This window comes from Camelus dromedarius, chromosome 7 (assembly GCF_036321535.1).
Source record: "Camelus dromedarius isolate mCamDro1 chromosome 7, mCamDro1.pat, whole genome shotgun sequence".
NCBI lineage: Eukaryota > Metazoa > Chordata > Mammalia > Artiodactyla > Camelidae > Camelus > Camelus dromedarius.
In genome coordinates, this window is record NC_087442.1 from 14,585,882 (window position 1) to 14,605,073 (window position 19,192).

At 38.1% G+C, this 19,192-nt stretch overlaps 1 long non-coding RNA gene across 1 annotated transcript in view; it reads right to left on the minus strand.

The window, feature by feature from the left end:
• LOC116154081 (uncharacterized) overlaps positions 1 to 19,192 on the minus strand; it is a 68,785-nt gene extending 49,593 nt beyond the window's left edge. Inside the window, exons 1-2 of the long non-coding RNA XR_004137940.2 lie at positions 19,105 to 19,192; positions 18,676 to 18,754 (exon numbers count right to left, since the gene is read on the minus strand). This is a non-coding gene — a long non-coding RNA (uncharacterized LOC116154081). The remainder of the gene's footprint in view (positions 1 to 18,675; positions 18,755 to 19,104) is intronic.

A 19,192-nucleotide genomic window follows, 5' to 3' on the forward strand; every position in this document is an offset into this window, starting at 1 on the left:
TAGTATAAAATAGCTCTTGCCCAGGTCTTAGTAGAACCACCTCTGAATATCTCAACTTTCTTATTCTCTAAATTCCATATTCAACTGACTATTTTAAGTCCCACAGTTTCTTCCTCTGTCAAGCCTCTTAGATTGACTTTGGCTCTAGCCTTTTTCTGTGTCCTAAGTCATCATTCATCTCTAGTTGCTCCAATTTTCTGGCCATGGCAATAGTCCCACTTTTGGACTTTCTGCCACTACTTTCCATGATTTTGTCATACAGCTACCCAAATTTCCCCAGATATTATGCTCAAAATGGGTCAAAAATGAAACTACTCTCTGGGACAAGTATCCATTTTGCCTGAAGGACAAATACATTTCCATTGACCTTGATCATCCTGTATGATCACAATAGGCCTAACTGATAAATAATCTCCCAGACAGGTTTAGCAAATTTCTGTCCTAGTTGCATCATGAGAGTACTTAGTCATGGCTGCTTCTTCCACATCCAATGATGTAAACAGTGTGCCCCCATGAAGTCACCTGGGTGACTGTATTATATGCATGTTAAACCTCTACTGGCCATCTGTGGACTTTAGGCTGTCTCCCCACAATTTAATGAGAAACCTAAAAATAGAAACTAAGGGAGAGTAATGCCCATGACAACCTGCTCTTCCAGAACAGTAAGAGTTACTAAACTGGTGGTTTCCCCACCCCACTCCTCAAAAAAAACTGAAAAAAAAATTATTCTTTAGGCTGTTGAAGCATTACATTTTAGAGATTTGAACACTGTATGGTATTCTCATGGTAGACAGATTCCAGAGTCTGTCTATACATGTATTCAGTCATTCTACTTGCAATCATCTGTTCACGAATCAATCATACAGTCCTGTATTTAATTATTTATTTTAAAATATGTTTATCATTTACTCTGATGCAGGCACCATATCAATATAAAAATGAATGAAAGAGACAAAACTCTAGACCTCATGGAGCTGGCAGTCTGGGAGAAAATACAGATTGCAATCTGACAAGTCCTGTGCAAGAGAACCCCATGGTACTGGGTGCACACACGCTGCGGGTTCAAGGCAGCCTTTGTTGTGCCATCATTCTTTAGCCAGCAATGTTTTAGTTTTATGAAATACAAGAAGTGACATTTTGCATTTCCTTTTCCTTGGAGTCTTAAAAAAGACCATTCTTAAAAATGGATTTGAAACCGATACTTTAAGATGAGACTCAGAAACACTACCATGAGAGCCAAAACATTTATCCTATTTCTCAAGGACAGAACTAGAAACAAGACACAAAACTTGCAATGAATTTTTGACTGAATATAAAGATGAAATATAAATATTGTGAAACTGCAGCAGAGTAGGCACAGAGTCAGAAACTTTTAGCCACTGGGAATATTTAAGCTGAGGCTATGTGACCACCTGGAGGGATGTTGTGATTAGAGGCATGTATCTGAGAGGACAGGAATTAGATTCTATGCGTTTTTAAAATGTTCTTTTAAAATGACTTTGTTGAATGGCAGGATTTCATTTTAAAATTTTATGAAAATCTTGACTTTTAATCTTTTAAAACATCACTTTGTGACTGAGAGTCTTTAAATCTTGGAACGAATGACCTTCAGTTATCATTTTAAAAGCTTAAAACTAAGCATGAATTTAAGAGCTAATGAAAAGAAAACATTCAAGAGGTATAACTTACTCCAAAATACTTCTGGAAGCATTAGGATTTTGATGAATATTCTTAGACATTCTTAAGTAAAATTCTATTAGAAATGTTTTCTTGTCCCTCCAATATAAAAAAGTGCTGTGATTTGATATTCTCAGAATTAAATGTAACCGGGTATAACCACAGAAGAAAATTCTGCCTAAAAGATATTTGGGGTCCAAGTATATGTACATGAAAGGCAATCATGGAAAGTGCCTTGGCTTCTGCTACTAGCATGATAATTACAAGGAGGGGCTTACCCACGGAAATAAGAAAGTGATGACTCTGGTTTTTGCCCAGTTTCCATCGTTTCAGTATTTTGAGCTAAATGGCATCTGACATGGGAGACTTTAGTGGTAGGAACCACTGAAACTATCCTGTTTATCAATCGTTTAGTGCATACAGCTTTCAAAAAATAATTTAAAAAACTCAGATCTATACGATTTATTAGTAACAAATTCAGTAATTTTATAGTGTTACTGCTTTAGCATTCTGATGCATTTTTGACACTTTTGAGCTTCAATACAAATCACTGAGGTGGATGATGCATTTTAAATGAATAAATGGAATTGCAGAGCAATGAATTCAGCTTACAGATTCATGTAGTAAATGGTACAACTCAGCAGGACTGAGATCTTTAGATATTACAGACTAATGTTTCAAGATAGATGTTTTCTAAGTAAATACTTTTCCACCATTGCGTTCAATATGCTGTTTTACATCAATCATTCAGATTTCCATCATTTAGAAGGTGCCTCCTTGAAAAAATATTTACCTAAGATTCCACACCACAAGCTGGTTTGGACTGAGGGAGCTTATGAAGTTAAAAATGTATGGTTTTTGCTGTCAGACAGAGGCTTATCAGCTTGGACACATTTCAAGGGGAAAAAAAGGTCAAATGTTTTGGTACCAGGGTGGATTTCATAAGAAGAAAATAACACTGAGGGAGACTTGCTGGCTTCTCTACTTTGTCTCTCTCAGCATTTAAAAATGTTAATACTATTTTCTCTCCTTGGACATCACTATTAGAATATTATTTCAGAATACTGCACCAAAAAGTGTTAAAAATGGTCTTATCATTCATGACTTAACTGCTTGAAGTTTGTAAGTGGGTACGCAAGGCTAAATCCATCACACAGTCACATACAAAGAGGTTTAATGCACCTATGAGATGATGGCTGTACTTAAAGTGGGGAGAACAAACAGGCCTGAGGTATTCTTCCCTTTTGAGTCTTGTATTTTACAAGGCATTTCTATGGGCAGTTTGCTGAATATGTAGAAGAGGGGAGTTTGATCTGGAAAGAAGACAAACTTGGATTAGGAAAAGGAATGTTTGAAGGAGACAGCTTAAGTGGGGCTGTGAGATTCAAGTTCCGCAGGGCAGACAGTTTGCAGAATAAAACAAGGACAGAAGAGATCAGGAACAGACGTGAAAAGGAGGTAGCTTTATCACTTACATAAGGATTTATGTTTTCCTAAACATTACATCCAGAAAAATGGACTGGAATTCCTAAAAAACAGTGAACCTACCACAGCTAGTGTTTTCTAGTATGTAAGTGAAAACTGAACAACCAGATCTTTAATTGTGAGGGAGTTTGGACCAAATACCTTCTGTGATATTTTCCAGGTTTAGATTTATATGGTTTCAGACTGGAGCAGAACTCAATTAGAGACCGCCCCCCCCCCACCTTTTTTTTTTTTTTCAGGTTCCTGCCATACAGATGCAATGAAAGCATTTCTGTGAAAACACCAGACATTGCAAATATATCCCAGATCATTTAGAAGCCAGTATTTCATGACTAAAAAAAATTTGCTTTGCTTACACACACACACACACCCCTCCACCCTGCATCATGCTAGCCAATTCTGGAATTCCTGAATAAGATAATATGTTTCTACTAAGGCAGAACAGTTTCAAGTTCAGGAATTAAAGTGAAAACAAAGGATCTAGTGTTTATTTTCCTCCTTTCCACCCATTTTCTGTTTGGGGTGTGCTGTTGGGACTGGGGCTTAGAGAAGGGGAAGAAGATCTCTGTATTTTCTGGTGAAAGAGAGGCATGGAGGCAATTTCTACAACTTGTCATGAAATAGGACTTACCCTCTTATCACTCGTCTTTAGTGTTCCTGTGATGCTGCTGTTTGTGAAATAGTTCTAACTGCACACCCACCCTTGCTTCCGTAAGTTCCTAGATTTCAAGCTGGCTGGGGGGGTGGGGATTCATTTTTGAATAGTCTTCAAAAGAGGGCCCATATCCAAAGTCTTGCTCAGAGACTGCTCCAACTCCACTTTCTTCCCCTCCCCACTCCTTGCTTCTGGCTTGCAAAGGTAAGAACAGAGTTACGGGGAAGAAAGATTCTCAAGTATAGTACAATAATAAGGCTCTAGTCTTAAAACAAATAGCCGTGGCAACCCACAAATAAATAAAATACACTCTCAGCAAACTGGTCCTCATATAATGCAAATTCAGAAGCTACAGAAAAAACAACCTGTCTAGAGTAGCTTCAAGAAGTATCAGTTGTGAAATTTTCACTTCATGCAGTTTAGAAGAGTTAGATTATGCATGGAATTCAGGGGGAGATAGGACTCTGCCAGCAGCAGAACTTTCTAACAGGCTTTCCGAAGGACCAGGGTATTAATTGGAGGGATTTCTCCAGGTGCTCACAGGGAGTCAGACCATAGATTTATGCTGGTCTATGATAAAATCTGAGAAAAATAAGGACAATTTAGGGAGTTTTTCACAATCCTTATAAATTCTGAGACTATGACTTTCTTATTTTGGGGTCTACATGTAATCTTTCCTTTAAAAATTAGAGATAGATGTTCAAAAATTGTCTTGTAAAAATAAACAGATGGCAGCCCTAAACTGGTTTACCCTGTATTTTGTCTTAAAGTTAAGGGTAATTCTCTCAGATATGTTAGCTTCTAGCTTTGATATTTACTGCACCTCATATAATGAATCCAAATGGTTCCTGACATTTTGGGTTTTATTAACAGCAAAATTTTTCATTCACTGTCCCCCTCCCCCATTGGTTGAACTGAGGCTTTAATCCCATGTCTAATTTCTAATACATCTAGAACCTAGATTGATGCTTGCTAACATGCTGATCGTGAGCTGGGAAGGGTGGGGTTCTTGCCATCCTGGGGATGAGATTTGGAAATTTTATAGACAAAATGTTCTAGCACAATGGAATATTTTGCAAAACATATCTTTGAAAAGTTAGGTTCTAAATTAGGCTAATTTAAAGGTTAGCTAGGCTGCATTTTTTGAATAACTAATGATGAAGTCCATACTGAATAATATATGGACCATAAGCTAACTGAAAGTGAGGAAAACCATTCCTGTAAAGAATTAATAGAAGACAATCTCAGTTCCATAAGAATGTATATATTTCATTTAATTTGACTTCTGAGTGGGGAAAAAGTTTCTGGGCATCCAGAGTACCCTTGGCTGTGGGTAGTCCACTCTTAAAGGCTACATCTGTAGGAAGAGTTGCAGTCACATAAAGGGCTCTTTCATGATTTCTGCTTCTGCCCTATCACATCCCAGAGCCATGCTTTTGCAAAGCTGCCAAGTGGCAGGTGGAATCCAAAAAAAAGTAGCATCTGTGGCAGTAGGATGATGAAGTTTTCTTTCCAGGTAAAGTGGGATCCAGATAACATGAAATGGAGGGAGGGAGGTGGGTGGGAAGGGTGGGATGGGGAAGGGAAGAATAGAGTTTTTTGTAACAAAGTCATAAAGTATTTTTCCCTAATTTTCTTGCATTTCCTATTTATACAAAATATCTTGATCACTGTGTTGCTCTACAGAGATTTTCAATGGAATTAATTTGGAAGACTGAACTAATCTCTGAAAAAGAAATTGACTAGTTACAGTTACTTTTTGGACACTTTTTCTGTATTGTGAATTGTGTGGAAATGTACAGAATAAAAATTAAGAAATAGAATTAGTTTTCTTTTCTTCTTTTACTGGCTGCTACATGAGGTTGGTCTGAATATTTCCTTAAGGGGGTTAAATTAGATTTTCAAAATCAGGAAGCAACGAGTAGGCTACTCGGGAGGGCAGAAACTGAAAGGGACCCCTGATGATGCAGAAATTACCAGAAACAAATTTGTTTCAGGATGGACTAACATGGGCCAGACTTTCTCTCCCAAATGAATTTAAACAATCTACATATAAAAGAATAATTGTTAAGACAGTAGACCTCAGGCAAAAAAGATAGTAATCCCTGAGAGATGAGAATCTAAATATAGTAAACTGACTGCTCCATTTTACAGACTTCAGAATTTCCCAGCAGTAGCTCAGAGGGGAAACTGAGGCAAAGCCTGGCAGAGTTCCTAGGTTGGGGAGTTGGGTGAGAGACTGGGAGAGCTTACGGGGTGGAGTATCAGAGAGGAGAGACCTTCAGAGAACCCAGATATTTGCAGAGACCCCCACCTCACTTAAGTATTCAGTAAAATACTTCGCAGTGTGTGCATGTGAGGAAACCACTGAAGACTGGAGAGAGACCATCAAGAATGAGGAGGAAGAACAGTGACCAGCCTACACGAGGCTGGAAATAACAACCTGTTGCCACTAGTCATGCTGCACTCTTACTGTCTACTCGGCTTTTATTTCTTAACAAAACATTACAGTCTCCTACGTTTTCCCACTTCAGTCCCAGTCCTTCCCTCTCTCCAGAGGCAACCACTGTGATGGCTTTGTGTGACTCTTAGCACATTCCCGTATTTCTCCCTTCTGCCACGTCTCAGCTTCTGTTAACTGTATTCCTTGTCACAGATGTAAACTTTTATATTCTATTTGGTACCAATATTAAAAATTCTGTGTGTTGTCAAATTTTATTCTAAGAGTTGAAAGCAGGAATGTGGAGTTTCATCAGCATGACATGTCAGTGTGTACCGCAGAGGGTAACAGTGTGCTACAGCCACACTGCTTTCTGAAGCCATTCAAGGCCATGGCTTAATGCCAGCGAAAGACAGTGTTCCTGTCATCTAGATCAAATAACTTCTCTTTTCTAACTTTTTCTTTTATTGCTCTGCTTCATATTTGGACTTAGTTTTTATGAATTTCTTTTGTGTGTGTGTTATTTTTCCTCTGTTCCTACTAGAAGATAAAATATACACACACATAATTTTAAAAAATCTATCACTAATATTATCCAGCTCCCTAATCATTCTTGGAGTCCATTCCATTCCTCCTCCTGAAGGCATCCTTCTCAGAGTCCACTGGCTTCCAGTGCTAATTTTGATGAACTGTTTCCTAAGAATGCTGACCAATTATTGCCTTAGGACCCTCTTCTGGACTTGTTCATTTGTCTTCTCACTCCTGACTCCCACATATGTCTTAGTTTCCTGATTTGCTGAAGTATAGCCACAAATTGCTTATTAAAACTAGGGACTAGGGAAATAAATTCTGAGTTCTTGCACATCTGAAAATGTCTATTTTATCTTTTACTTAGAGTTTGTCTGTCTTTGGAATTCTGGCTCCAACGTCATTTTTCATTAGACACGCAGAGAATCTTAATGAGGAAAAAGAAGGCTGTGTGCTTTGTGAAAAGGAGAAGTTCATCCCCAGATTAAAGTCACAGTTACATGCTATGGTAGTAAAATGACTCTAGACATCATGCTGAACAACTGTATTGTGCAGAGGAGAAAACTGGGGTTCAAAGAGAGAAAAACACTGCCCAAGGTCACATAGCTAACTAGTGACGGGGAGATTTCACCAAAGTTCAGGGACTCCTCATCTGTAACTTTCATTACAATGCAATGTTTAAATGCTTTAGATTCCAGCTGAAGGCACTATTAGGATGAAACGGAGATACTTGTGGTAGAAGAGAATGCACTGGATTTCAGCCCCAGTTGTGTTCCAGAGGAGCTGAGTATGTTTCTCGCTTTCCTTGGGCCCAAGTTTCCTCATGTGTGAAACAAGATTGTACAACTGATGGTCTCTGGGCCTCTTTCTTCTCTCAAGTGGTGGAATTCTCTGAAGGAGAATTTTTTAAATAGAAGACTCATTATAAAGATGGGAAAAGCTTCAAAATGATCTCCATTCAAAGCCTTCACTTTGGAAACCACTAAAGCCACTCCCAAAGTATACCATTTGAGCATAGTATTCACACTGATTGGCATTTTTTAAAAAAATCCAAATGTCTTTTTAATTAGACATCTATGGCTTTAACCCCTCACCTTCTGCAGGATTCAACCCTTGAAATTTTGCGTGTGTTTATTTTCAGAGATCGATACAGTGAGCCACAGGTTCCTAATTCCTTGACTCTATACTATCACTTCAAAGGCAGAGATAATTAGCTGAGTTTCATACAGATGGAAAAGACCAGAACTTACACAGAGCACAGATGCGTAATAACCATGTGTCACAACTACATGGAGGGTATGGCCATGTAATCAGGAAGGATGTTTCTCCTTCACTGCTCAATCTAATTAGGTCATGGATTTCTTTTCTGCTTGGCATTTTCTGAATCAGCATGGACAGCCCTGGGTTTGTTATCTATGTTGCTGATTACAAACTGGGTAAACTTTTTCTTGTAGCTCTCTTTCTCTTTCTGAACCTGTTCCTCATGAGAACTACAGAAACCACCAACAACAACCAAATGAAGTTGTGGCTGTTAAGTGAGACATTGGTTGGAAAAATATTCAGCAATGCCTAGCACATAGTAAGTGCTCAATTAATTATACCTATGAAAATATGCTGGGGATGATACATTGATGAAATGCATATTATCATATTTCTAACACTGTTCTCTGCACTGTGGGACAGGGAAAAGCAAAGGGAGAGAAGCCTGTATGGTCTCACCTTGGATGACTTAGTTCATTATATTCATTTGGTCTGACACTGAAGTCCTAACCTTAAATTTGCCTCCATTCTTTTTAGTCCCTGTAGCTTGTAAAAATGACTTAAAAAATTAGATATACATATTTTGACAGTGACAAATAAGGTACAATTCTGAAAACTTAGACTGAGAGAAAATATGCAATAAATACACCCAAAAGTTTGAAATGAAAATGGAAAAAAATTCCATCAGCTTGACCTAAGGTCTGATTTCCTGGTAGGTCAGCTGGCTGGCTGATTTAAGAAGAAACTGATTGATGATTTAAGAAGAAACCACTGTGTTGTCCCTTCGGAAAGACATGCACACACGATAAATATTGACAATTTAGTTTTAAAAGTCTCTGAGTTCATTTTCTTATTTCAAATTTCCCTGTTTTAAAACTATCTTCATTCTCCAGAGAATTACCAAATTTCCAAACTCAGATGCTATAGAACCAAACTTTTGAAGATTCTTTCATAATGTTAAAACCTCTGACAATATTTATGTTGTAGTGATATTCTATTTGTACTCCAGATATCCCATGGGCTCAATTTCAGTTTCTATGTTTAGTCCCATTGCTTGAAGTCTCTCTTTAAAATTTCCTCTATCCATAACTTTTCATCTCAGTTTTAAAATTACATTTGGTCTGGCTCCTCTGAATTTAGGTTTTCTGTTTTTGGGGGGGGGGGGGTTGTTTTTTGGTTTTTTTTTGGTCTTTTTGATTTGGTACTTCCAGAGAAAGGAAGTGCTTCTTCAGCTCAAACCTAAGGTTTGCAATGAAGACCATAATATATTCACAGGAATTAAGGTCTTCTCATTGTCATTAATGATGGGTATGAAATATAAGCATATAAGCTGTTTTCAATTATCTGTATAGAAAAATCAACGGCAGCAGTTAGTGTGAGCTCGGTGAGCTGCTGGCTTATTGCAGGAAGAGGTTACAGCTGCTCTGTCTGCCAGTGACATCTGTCTGTCATTCTTCTGACAGAGGCAATCCAGGAGTGGAATTCTCACTCCGTTAGCAGTAGCCTCTGATAAAAAGTGCATACTTAATCACCAAGTGTGAAATAGCCATTTAGGTTATTAGGTTAGAGAAAGGTGACACTCAAGGAATGGAATTTTCTAGCTTTAACCCAAACCAGCTCATATTTTCCATTCTATTTATCTAAAAAGAACTGGGGAGTAAAAGTTGGCTGAGCAACAAATGCTAAATAGTATCCATGTAGTCTGTAGCAGAATAATGAACTAATCATTTAATAGGTCCACTCAAGAAAAATGAATTTCTCAGAGATTAGTTCTGTTGTAATTTTTATTTTCAAAGGACAAAACATAAGTTTGTAGGAGCTTCAGTCAAAGGTGGCCTAGTACACTCACTGGCATAAACTGTTTGAACCAGAAGTGCCATACTGGTGTCTCTGTTCGATTGTTCTTTTATGGTCCCAATGAACCATGCTTCCTTATATTAATATCCTGTAGAGTCCCCTCCCACATTAACTTTGGGTGTGTCTCTTTTGCTAATGGGACACTAGCTGATGTGAATCAAGTTGTGGTCTGATAGGCACTAGCATATTGGGTTTGTCCCTTTGCTATGCTCCTTCTGGAGACCCAGAAGCATTATGACAAATCCCAAGTTAGTCACACTGCACACACATAGAGAGAGATGTCCAGCCAGCCCATCTGTTTCTGCCACCCCGAGTCTTTCATCAGACATGTGACTGAAGAAGACATCTCGGATGTTCTAGTCCCAGCATGATGCAGGGTAGAACTAGCCTGACTAGCCCTGTCCAAAATGCATAATCATGAGCAAGTAAGTGTCACTGAGCTTTGTGGGATTTGTAACACAGCAACAGATAACCAAACCAGAACCTAGCTATCTGAAAAGAGACAACCTGCTGGGGTTTGACCATTTGTTATCCATTCCCTTATGTTAATGGGCACAGGAAGGGGCGATGTTACTTTTTTTTTGTCCTGTCAATAATTGAACTTGTGATGTTAGAACTACACTATAGAATTATGGAGTTGGAGAGTCCTCACAAAGCATTTATTTCTATCTTCAAACTCTCCATTTTGAAAATTAAAAAAAAAAAATGGAATCCAGAAAACCTAAGCTGGGAATAGAATTCAAGTCTTGTTATTCTTCCAGCATCTGTACCATGCTGACTCCAGTGACTTTCAACACTTTCATGGAAAAGGATCACTGTTAACTAAACCCAAAACATAGTAAATGCTATGTTAATGTGAATTAACTTGTTTTTATTATCGCAGTTTTTCTACCAAAATTAATCGAAAGCCTCCAGATCCTTTCTATGACTTCTGATATAGTATCATATATATCATATCATACATAACCACATCAGAGGGCATAACATATACTGATAATCAAGTCTTTAAGAAAAGGGTGAGGTGAAGGGCTTATATAAAGTTGAATAGCTATTGAAAGAGAAGGAATTATGCTCATTAAGTTGTTTACTGATGGGGTTCGAAAGGACCCAGCAAATGACACATCACCTTACTGATTAAGTTCTAAGCCAACTGAGAAAAATAAATAAAAATAAAAAATGACAAAACAAATGAGAGCCCCTGATATTGTCTTTATTACTGCTAAGTCTGATACTGGAAGTTTGGTTCACACAGATGGACAAGTGGGCTTCCTATTACTGGCTTTTAGAATGACACAGCCCACAGGGTAGCATTACACATGGTTCCCTCAAATCTCCCTCACCTTGAAGTGGACAAGGAATATGAATTGGAACAACCGAGGTTTAGAATATTCATCACCAAGAGATACATGATTGAGTGACAGGGAAGAGTTAATCTTCGTTAGCATGCATCTCCCCTTTAATAAGGTGCCACTGTTAGAGATAAATATTTGGCTAAATTAGTCATTAGTATGACGTATTGAAAATATATCTTATGTTTTTCACATTTTCTTGTTCTAAACATTATGATAGAAAAAGTGAAGCAGTGTATTTCTCAACTATTAATTTTAACTTCTCCTTGAGCCAGAGAAACAAAAATGCTAATATCTAAAATACAGTCAATTTCACTGAACACAAATTAGTTATCAATAGATCTTGCTAAGAAATCCTGAGTCTACAAGGTGAGAGCAACCAAAAACTCTAAAGGAAGAAATTCAAATAGAAACTTATAAGGAAAAGAATAGAACTGTTTTAAGAATGTTGGCACAGGCAGAAGTGATCTGATGGAAACAAACGGAAAAAAACCTATTTTTCCATTGCAACAGCTCTTTATTCATAAAGTAGTTAAGGGAAATTTTTAAATATTGCTAGGACTCACTATAGATGAAGAAGTTGAAATTAAGCAAAAAAAAAAAACAAAAAAAAAAACAAAAAAAAAAACCAAAACCCAAATCCAGGTGGGTATAAGTAACTAAGTAATTATGTTTGGTTTTTTGGCAAGAGATCATGTAATCACAAATTGTTCATCACATTGAAGGGAGGAAAATCTGTGTGTGTGTCACGTAATAATTGTAGCAGATGGGTTTGCTGGCTACCCCATAGCCTTCTGCAGCCTCCATTTATCTCCTCTGCCTGCCTCTCATATAGAGGCTGAAAAAAAAAAATCGTATCTTCACCTTACTCACCCTTCCCTCCATGTCAATCACTTATGACCATGTCACAGCTAATAACATGTAAGGGGTCTTCTGGGCACTTTTGGAAGGATTTATCCTTTTTCCATAAAAGATAGTCGAGGAGAAACTCCCTGTCTAGCACCACCCTTGAGACACACACATTTTGTAGACATAAGTGCAGGACAACAGTGTGGTGGAGACACCAAACTGAACTGAAACCTCTGAGACATGGAATCAACGTCAGCAACCACCTATTTCCAGAAGTCTTGGTACGCAAGATACTGTATGTCTGGGTTTCTGTTACTCGAAGCTGAAAGCATTCCTAATTGCCCCTAAAAATGGAGGCCACACTTTAGGATAGTAATCTATCTATGCATCTGAATTCCATCATGATTCTTCTCTGCAATTTTGAAAGGTAAGTAATTGTTAATTTATCCCACAGGTCAAAATGTTATACGATGTACCAAAAAATGTAATGAACAATGTGGGCAAGATGATGACTAAAAAACACAACAGTATATTCTGGGTCAGGCCTGGCTCAAACCTCTACTTGGCCCCCTCGAGCTGTGTGATCTCATTCAAAAAATAAAATAATGAGTTACTTACATCATAGAGTTGTTGTGAGAATTACATGTGATATTTGTAAATTTGCTTACCCCAGTACCTGGAAAATGAAGATGATTGTAGCCTGTTATTACTATATACTCCTGAATTAATTTACAAAAAATGTTCAATTTTATCATCTCTTAATATCAACTTTGACTTTTCTGGCTTTTCAGGAAAACTTTATTCCATATTTACTTCTAAAATACACTCATCTTCCCTTTTTAACAAAATTCCCATTGGTGCCAAAGTTTCTTCTCAGTAGTTATTCCAATCCTTTAGATACTTTACACAAACCAACCATTGTACTCTTCTCACCAACCTCTACCTCAGTCACCTAACTAGGGGGAGGCCACAATCAGTGTACTGTAAGGGAAGGTGGGGGAAGGGAACAGCACGGGAATGTCACATTAACTGCGAGAAGTACCTGGCCCAAGACATGTAAAATCAGTGCCAGAGAACTTTGACCTAGCTGGGGGAGGGGAATAGAGCAGAAGTTTAAGGTGGCACTGATGCTTTCATGCATACACACAGAAAGCCAAAAGAAAAGAAAATAATGGCAAAACAAGAAAGACGACTCCCAAACATGTACAAAACAAAACACAAGCAGAATTTAAGACACTGAAATTGTAGGTCTTGGGCAATAGCAAAAATCTGTTTGTAAGTTTACCAAATATTCATTAGAATAATTGTTTAAATGGATAAGAGAAGGGCATGGGAGCATGGGGTGGGAAACAAGACTTAGCTAAGCTACTAACTTTGTCACTTAAGTAGCAGATAACCAGTGTTTTATTCAAAAGGCACGATTTCCCTTTGCTCTAGTCACTTTGATACGGAGAACCACAAAAATACCTCCAAGTCGGGGAGAAATGAAAGAATCAGTCATTAGATTAGTTTCTACTTTTTACTTTGGACACGGAAGCATCAAAAAGATAAATCAAACACTACTTTTAAAAGGGCAAACTCTAGCTTGGAAAGATTTTTATTACAGGGTTGAGAGCTTCTTGCACAAATTGATTTAGAGAGGTATTATAAATGGATTAATTAAATCAAGTGGCCCACAGTTTTGGATCATTCTTTAAAAACACATAAAAGGTGAATTTAAAATTGTCAGTTTGTGTCATGGTACATACTTCTAAATTTTGCTTAAATAACACACTCCATACTTGAATCTTGCCTAATCTCGGAACTCAACATTTCTACACCTGGACTCATCTCTAGTTGTCCAATCCTGTTCCCTGTCTCAAAGGCTGGCATCATCATCCACAAAAAGGTGGAATCCTAGGGGTTGTTTTTGATCATTTTTTCCTTTCACCATTCATAGCCAATGATCCACTGTTTCTTGAGTTATTTTCTCTCTAATCTGTCCCTCCATCACCATTACTCGTATGCTTTTTCAAGCCTGTGATTTCCCACCTAGATTACCTCACCTGGTGTCCATGCTTCATCTTTATTCTTTTCACTCTACCTACTCAATGCAGCCAGAGTAAGACCTTTAAAAAAGAAATCTGATATATGGTACTCTATGACTTAAAACATATCAAGGAATGCCTGTAACAATAAAATAAAACCGAACTTCCTTAAGAATGCTGACAAGATTATCAATAAATCTGGCCCACGTTCATCTCTTCAAACTCATCCCCTATAATCTCTAAGCATGCTATATAATGAAAAAATGGCAAATCTGTAATAAGTGGTCAACTGTATTGTTTCAGTTTTGATTACTCTTTCACACATACATAGAGAAAGGAACATATACATGTATCTGTATACTGGCTTCTTCCTTTCCTTCAATCTTTTTTGTCTAGATTTGCACTGAAATTTCTACTAGTGTCAATAAAAAATGTCAATCCATTAAATATAAACCAGTTAGTCAGCAAGGTATGAGTGCTAGAAATTTAACTTCTTATAGTAATTACTATCCATTTACACTTTGAAAGAATGCAAAATCTGAAAACTATATGCCAGAATACATTATGATAGGATTTGGAAATGATGACAGGTTGTGATTCAGTGATTCAATTCTTTTAATTTTCAATATACAAGAGGCCCCACTTTGCATACTAGATATGTTATTATATTCAACCTAATTCTTGGAAAGTAAGTTTTTCCTAACCATTCTAAATAAAAATGAACAAGTTTCAAATCGTGCATGCTCTGGTTTCAAGAGAAGACGACCTCAAGGCACAGCGAATTGAGTGGATGCCTAGAGGCAACCACTCAGAAAGCAGCTGATTGGGTACTCAATTCCCACTAAATAATTCAGAGTCTCTAATGGAAATCAGATCCAATGTTCCCCTGGTGGAGGAGCAGCCCGTCTTGGTTACCCAATATTCAGCCAGCTACTCAAGAGCTGTAGAGAACAACAATAAAGAAAAAGGTAAAAAATATTTTAATGGTGTTTATATTCTCTTGGGTGCTTTCTTGGCATGAAGTTCCCAACTTCCTGACAGCTGCTGCCATTGTGAAGAGGCAAGGAGAGTGAAAGAAAAATCAATATTTAAATCTGAAACAGTCAGAAAGTTCAAGGAGGGGTGCCAGTATTAACTGGTTTGTGTATGTGTTTGGCCTTTCAAAAGTCCCCAGTCTTAAGAAAAGAGAAGACATTCTAAGTAAACAACTCATTAGAATTACACAGCAAGTTTCAGTTAGCTCACGACAAACACATTTAATTTTAGGAAGAATATTCATATGAGACTTTTGTCTAGAAATTTCAATAACAGAATGAACTGTTGCATAAAGTAATGTGTCTGTTTCTTTCCCCCTCTCTCTCAACAGGAAGAGAATATTGATTTCCCAGTCTTGGCTACCAGCCCCACCCCTTCTCACTATAAGCATTGAGATGAATGAGTTTGTGTTTCTAAAAGCACTAAGCAATCTTCAAGAGAGTACCGCTTTATAAATTAAAAAAAAAAAAGCTTTATTATTGGGTAGAAATGTTAAGAGAGAAAGTTGGAGCTCTTATCAAAGGCTGTTGGTGCCCCGACATTTGCTGTCAGCTCTGAAAAGGTGACTGTGAAACTCATTGTATCCAATCCTGGTTGGCTTTGGGCCCAGCATACAGTGGGATTTCTGGCCAATGGCCTCGTACAGTGGGACGGCTGGCGCCTGGCCCAGGGATTAGAGAGCTTTCATTTCTTTGTCTCATTGATATTAGTCACAGAATCTCCCTTTTCATGCACAACCCAAACCCGTGCAGGGGGTGGGGAGAAAGAAGCAGAAGCAGAAATGCTGCAAATTCTGAGCTCTTACACCCCAGGAGTAAGAAGAACATTTCCATTTTCAACTCAGTTATCCAACATCTGTGTCTATTTCGTTATGCACATTTAGCAGAACATGGATAGTTTGGTATATCATTGAAAGAAAAATTGCTTTATAGATGTAAGATACTGCAAGTTAACCTTGGACAAACAAGGTATCCAGTACCTTCAGGCTGCTTTTGCTTTCTCTCCCTTCCTCTCTCCCTCTCTCCCTCTCTAACGAACTAATGACTGTTCTGAAATTTCATCTCAAACAGCAATTTTGGTAAACATTAATTTGCGGGCACATTGCCTTTCATTTCTAGGTAGGGGTGTGTGTGTGTGTGTGTGTACCCTCTGCCAAATGTATTGTATCACTTGTTGACAGGGTTCCTTCGACTCCTTCCTCACGTTGTGTGTGCGTGACTGTGTATTTGTGTACAGGTATGTGGCAGATGCTTTTCAGACCATCTGTAGTAATATGTCCTAGAGCCACATTCTACTTCAGTCTTGGAAAATGTTTTGCTGAGTTCTATAGGCTAAACTTTGGTCTCAAATAATAATAATCTTGTCTTAAATGTTCATGCCCAATGGAAACTGTAAGTCATTTCCAAAATAAAACTAGAACCATGAATTACTAAATAGCAACTGATCTTTAAATAAACCACAGAGCCCCAACATATCATAACAGGATGACTTAGACTCACATTCCTTTGCCCGATTTCCCTAAAATAATCCTGATACAAGAAAGGAAATATTAATGTCTTAAGGAGACTCTCAACTGAGTACACGTGCATGACCTTGCTCCCTTTCATTATGTTGCAGAATTGCCATTAGTGAGAAATTAGTTAATCTCAGTAGAAAACATGTACATCTTCTGGAATCCGTTAAGTGGCTGAGGGAGTCAGTGAGAGACAGGGAGAGAGGAAGAGGAGGAGATAGAAGAAGGGTGGTGGAGAGAACCTTAGATAAGATATAAATGCCTATGTGAAAAGTCACCATCCTCATTAAAGGATTAAACTGCTTCCTCAGCTATGGCATAGTAATAATATTTATCTGTATGGGTTCCTGATATGTATCAAGTGAGAAAATACGTATGAAAGACTTTGTAAAATTCACATTATTTAAAGAAAGTAGTGTTGCTGTAGCAGTTGAAGATGGCAATATTTAAGAGGCATTAAAATAAAGATGGATTTTGTTCATACAAATACACGTTAACTATGGACTTCAAAATTCCTTTTATAATAAAATCCCATATTCAGAATAGCAGGAATCTCAGACTGCTTGTTCTACTATGTTTTAGAGATAAGAAAATAAAGGTCAAGAACAACTGGTGATTAACCCAAAGTCAGAAAACTAACCAGCAGCAGATCAAGGGAATCGGACTCTGCTCATTTCTAACTCTGTATTCTCGGGTCTGACTTCCTGACAAATGATAACTCGCTTTTTCAGGGTTTTTTTCTCTTTTATAAACAGTGAGCCCTGAGAGAGGTGGTGGAGGTGATGGAGCAGCCTGGTAGCACTGTGTAACCCTGGAAAATCTTCATGGTGCTAGAGGAACCTGACTGAGGAGTAGGGCTCGGGTTGATGTAGTAGGGCAGCGACAACCTTATTAATACAAACGGCAAGAACCTATGAGGTATAAGGAAGCAGGTTACGTACAGAGGCCACTGGCTACAATAAAAATGAATATTGGAGACTACAAGAAATTATGTGCATTATTTAAGGCCAAATTTTAGATGACGCCATTCAAGTAAATTTTACCCGGTGCTGTAAAAGTCTGGATTATTGAATGAAACAATGACGAGACAAGTTCTTAAAAGATTTTCTTTCTCTTAGTCTGTTTCCATGCTTTATATATCTGCCAAATTAATCATCCTAAATACAGCTTGCACTCTGTCAGTCTGTTTCAGAAACCTCCATGTCTCTGCAATGCCCACACACTTGTGAAAATACGCCCAGGCATTTTCTATAACAACAGTCTTCTCTCCAAGGGGAAAGACTTCCCCAGAGACTTGTCGCAGCACTGTGGGGGAAGCTCACCCTTTTGATTTCTGCCCCCATCTAGCCTTCTTAGAGTCTTATCTAAGGAGCATGGGGAGGGAACCCATACAAGAAACACGTGTGGTCACAGGCTACAGACACAGGCCCAATGAAACAGACTTAATTGGAAGATGCTAGAATGCTCCTTCTCCCACGTAATTGACAACCACACCAAGGCTCCAGTATAATAAGAACGCGTTACAGCTGAAGGAGCTGCGTGCACTCTCTGGGAATTTAGAGAATCCCAAAGTCAAGAAGGGAAACAGAATCAAGCACACTAAAAGAATTTGAAACACCTGGTACCTACAGCTACAGCAAACATTAAACATAGCCCAGCTCCTAGCCAGATTAGCACAAAGCTGCAAACTTAAGGCAAATTCACCTCAGCTTCCATTACCCAATTCACTTTATCCAGAGTTCAACAAAAAATTACAAGCCACTCCAAAAGGCAAGAAAAAACAGCTTGAAGAGGCAAAGCAAGTATCAGAACCAAACTTACAAGCAACACAGATATTAGAATTATCAGGTCATTAAAAATAAGCCTGACCAACATGTTAAGGTCTGCAATCAAAAAGTCACATAATATGCGAGAAAAGATAGGTTTCTTATTCAAAACTCTAAGAAACAATCAAAAGAAAATTCTAGAACCAAAAGCACTGTAGTAGAAATGAAAATTACCTTGGATGAGCTCAACCGTCAACTAGTCTCAGCTGGGGGAAGAATCAGTGGGCTGGAATACAGGTCCGTAGTTCCCAAACTGAAAATCAAAAATGAAATAAAATAAATAACAGTGAACAGAACAATTACAAAAGGCACCAATTATTCAAAACGGGAATACCAGCTGAACAACAAAGAGAAAAAAAGAGCCAAAAAAATTTTTAAGAAATAAAAACTAAGAACTTTTCAAAATTTGTGACAACCACTAAACCACAGATTCAGAAAACTCAGCGTAATTACAAAACAAACAAAACCAGACCCGAAAAACCAAAACGCAAAAAGCCTATACCTTGATATATCATATTCAAACTGCAGAAAACCAAAGGCAACGAGAAAATCTCGAAGGAGCCTGGGAGGAGGCGGGGTGAGGCGGGGTGGAGGCCACCTCACCTGCAGAGGACCGACGGTAACAGCTGCCCGACCCGACGGTGGGCCTCTCTCAGGAACCAGCAGGCATCTCTTTCTGCACCGAGGGGCT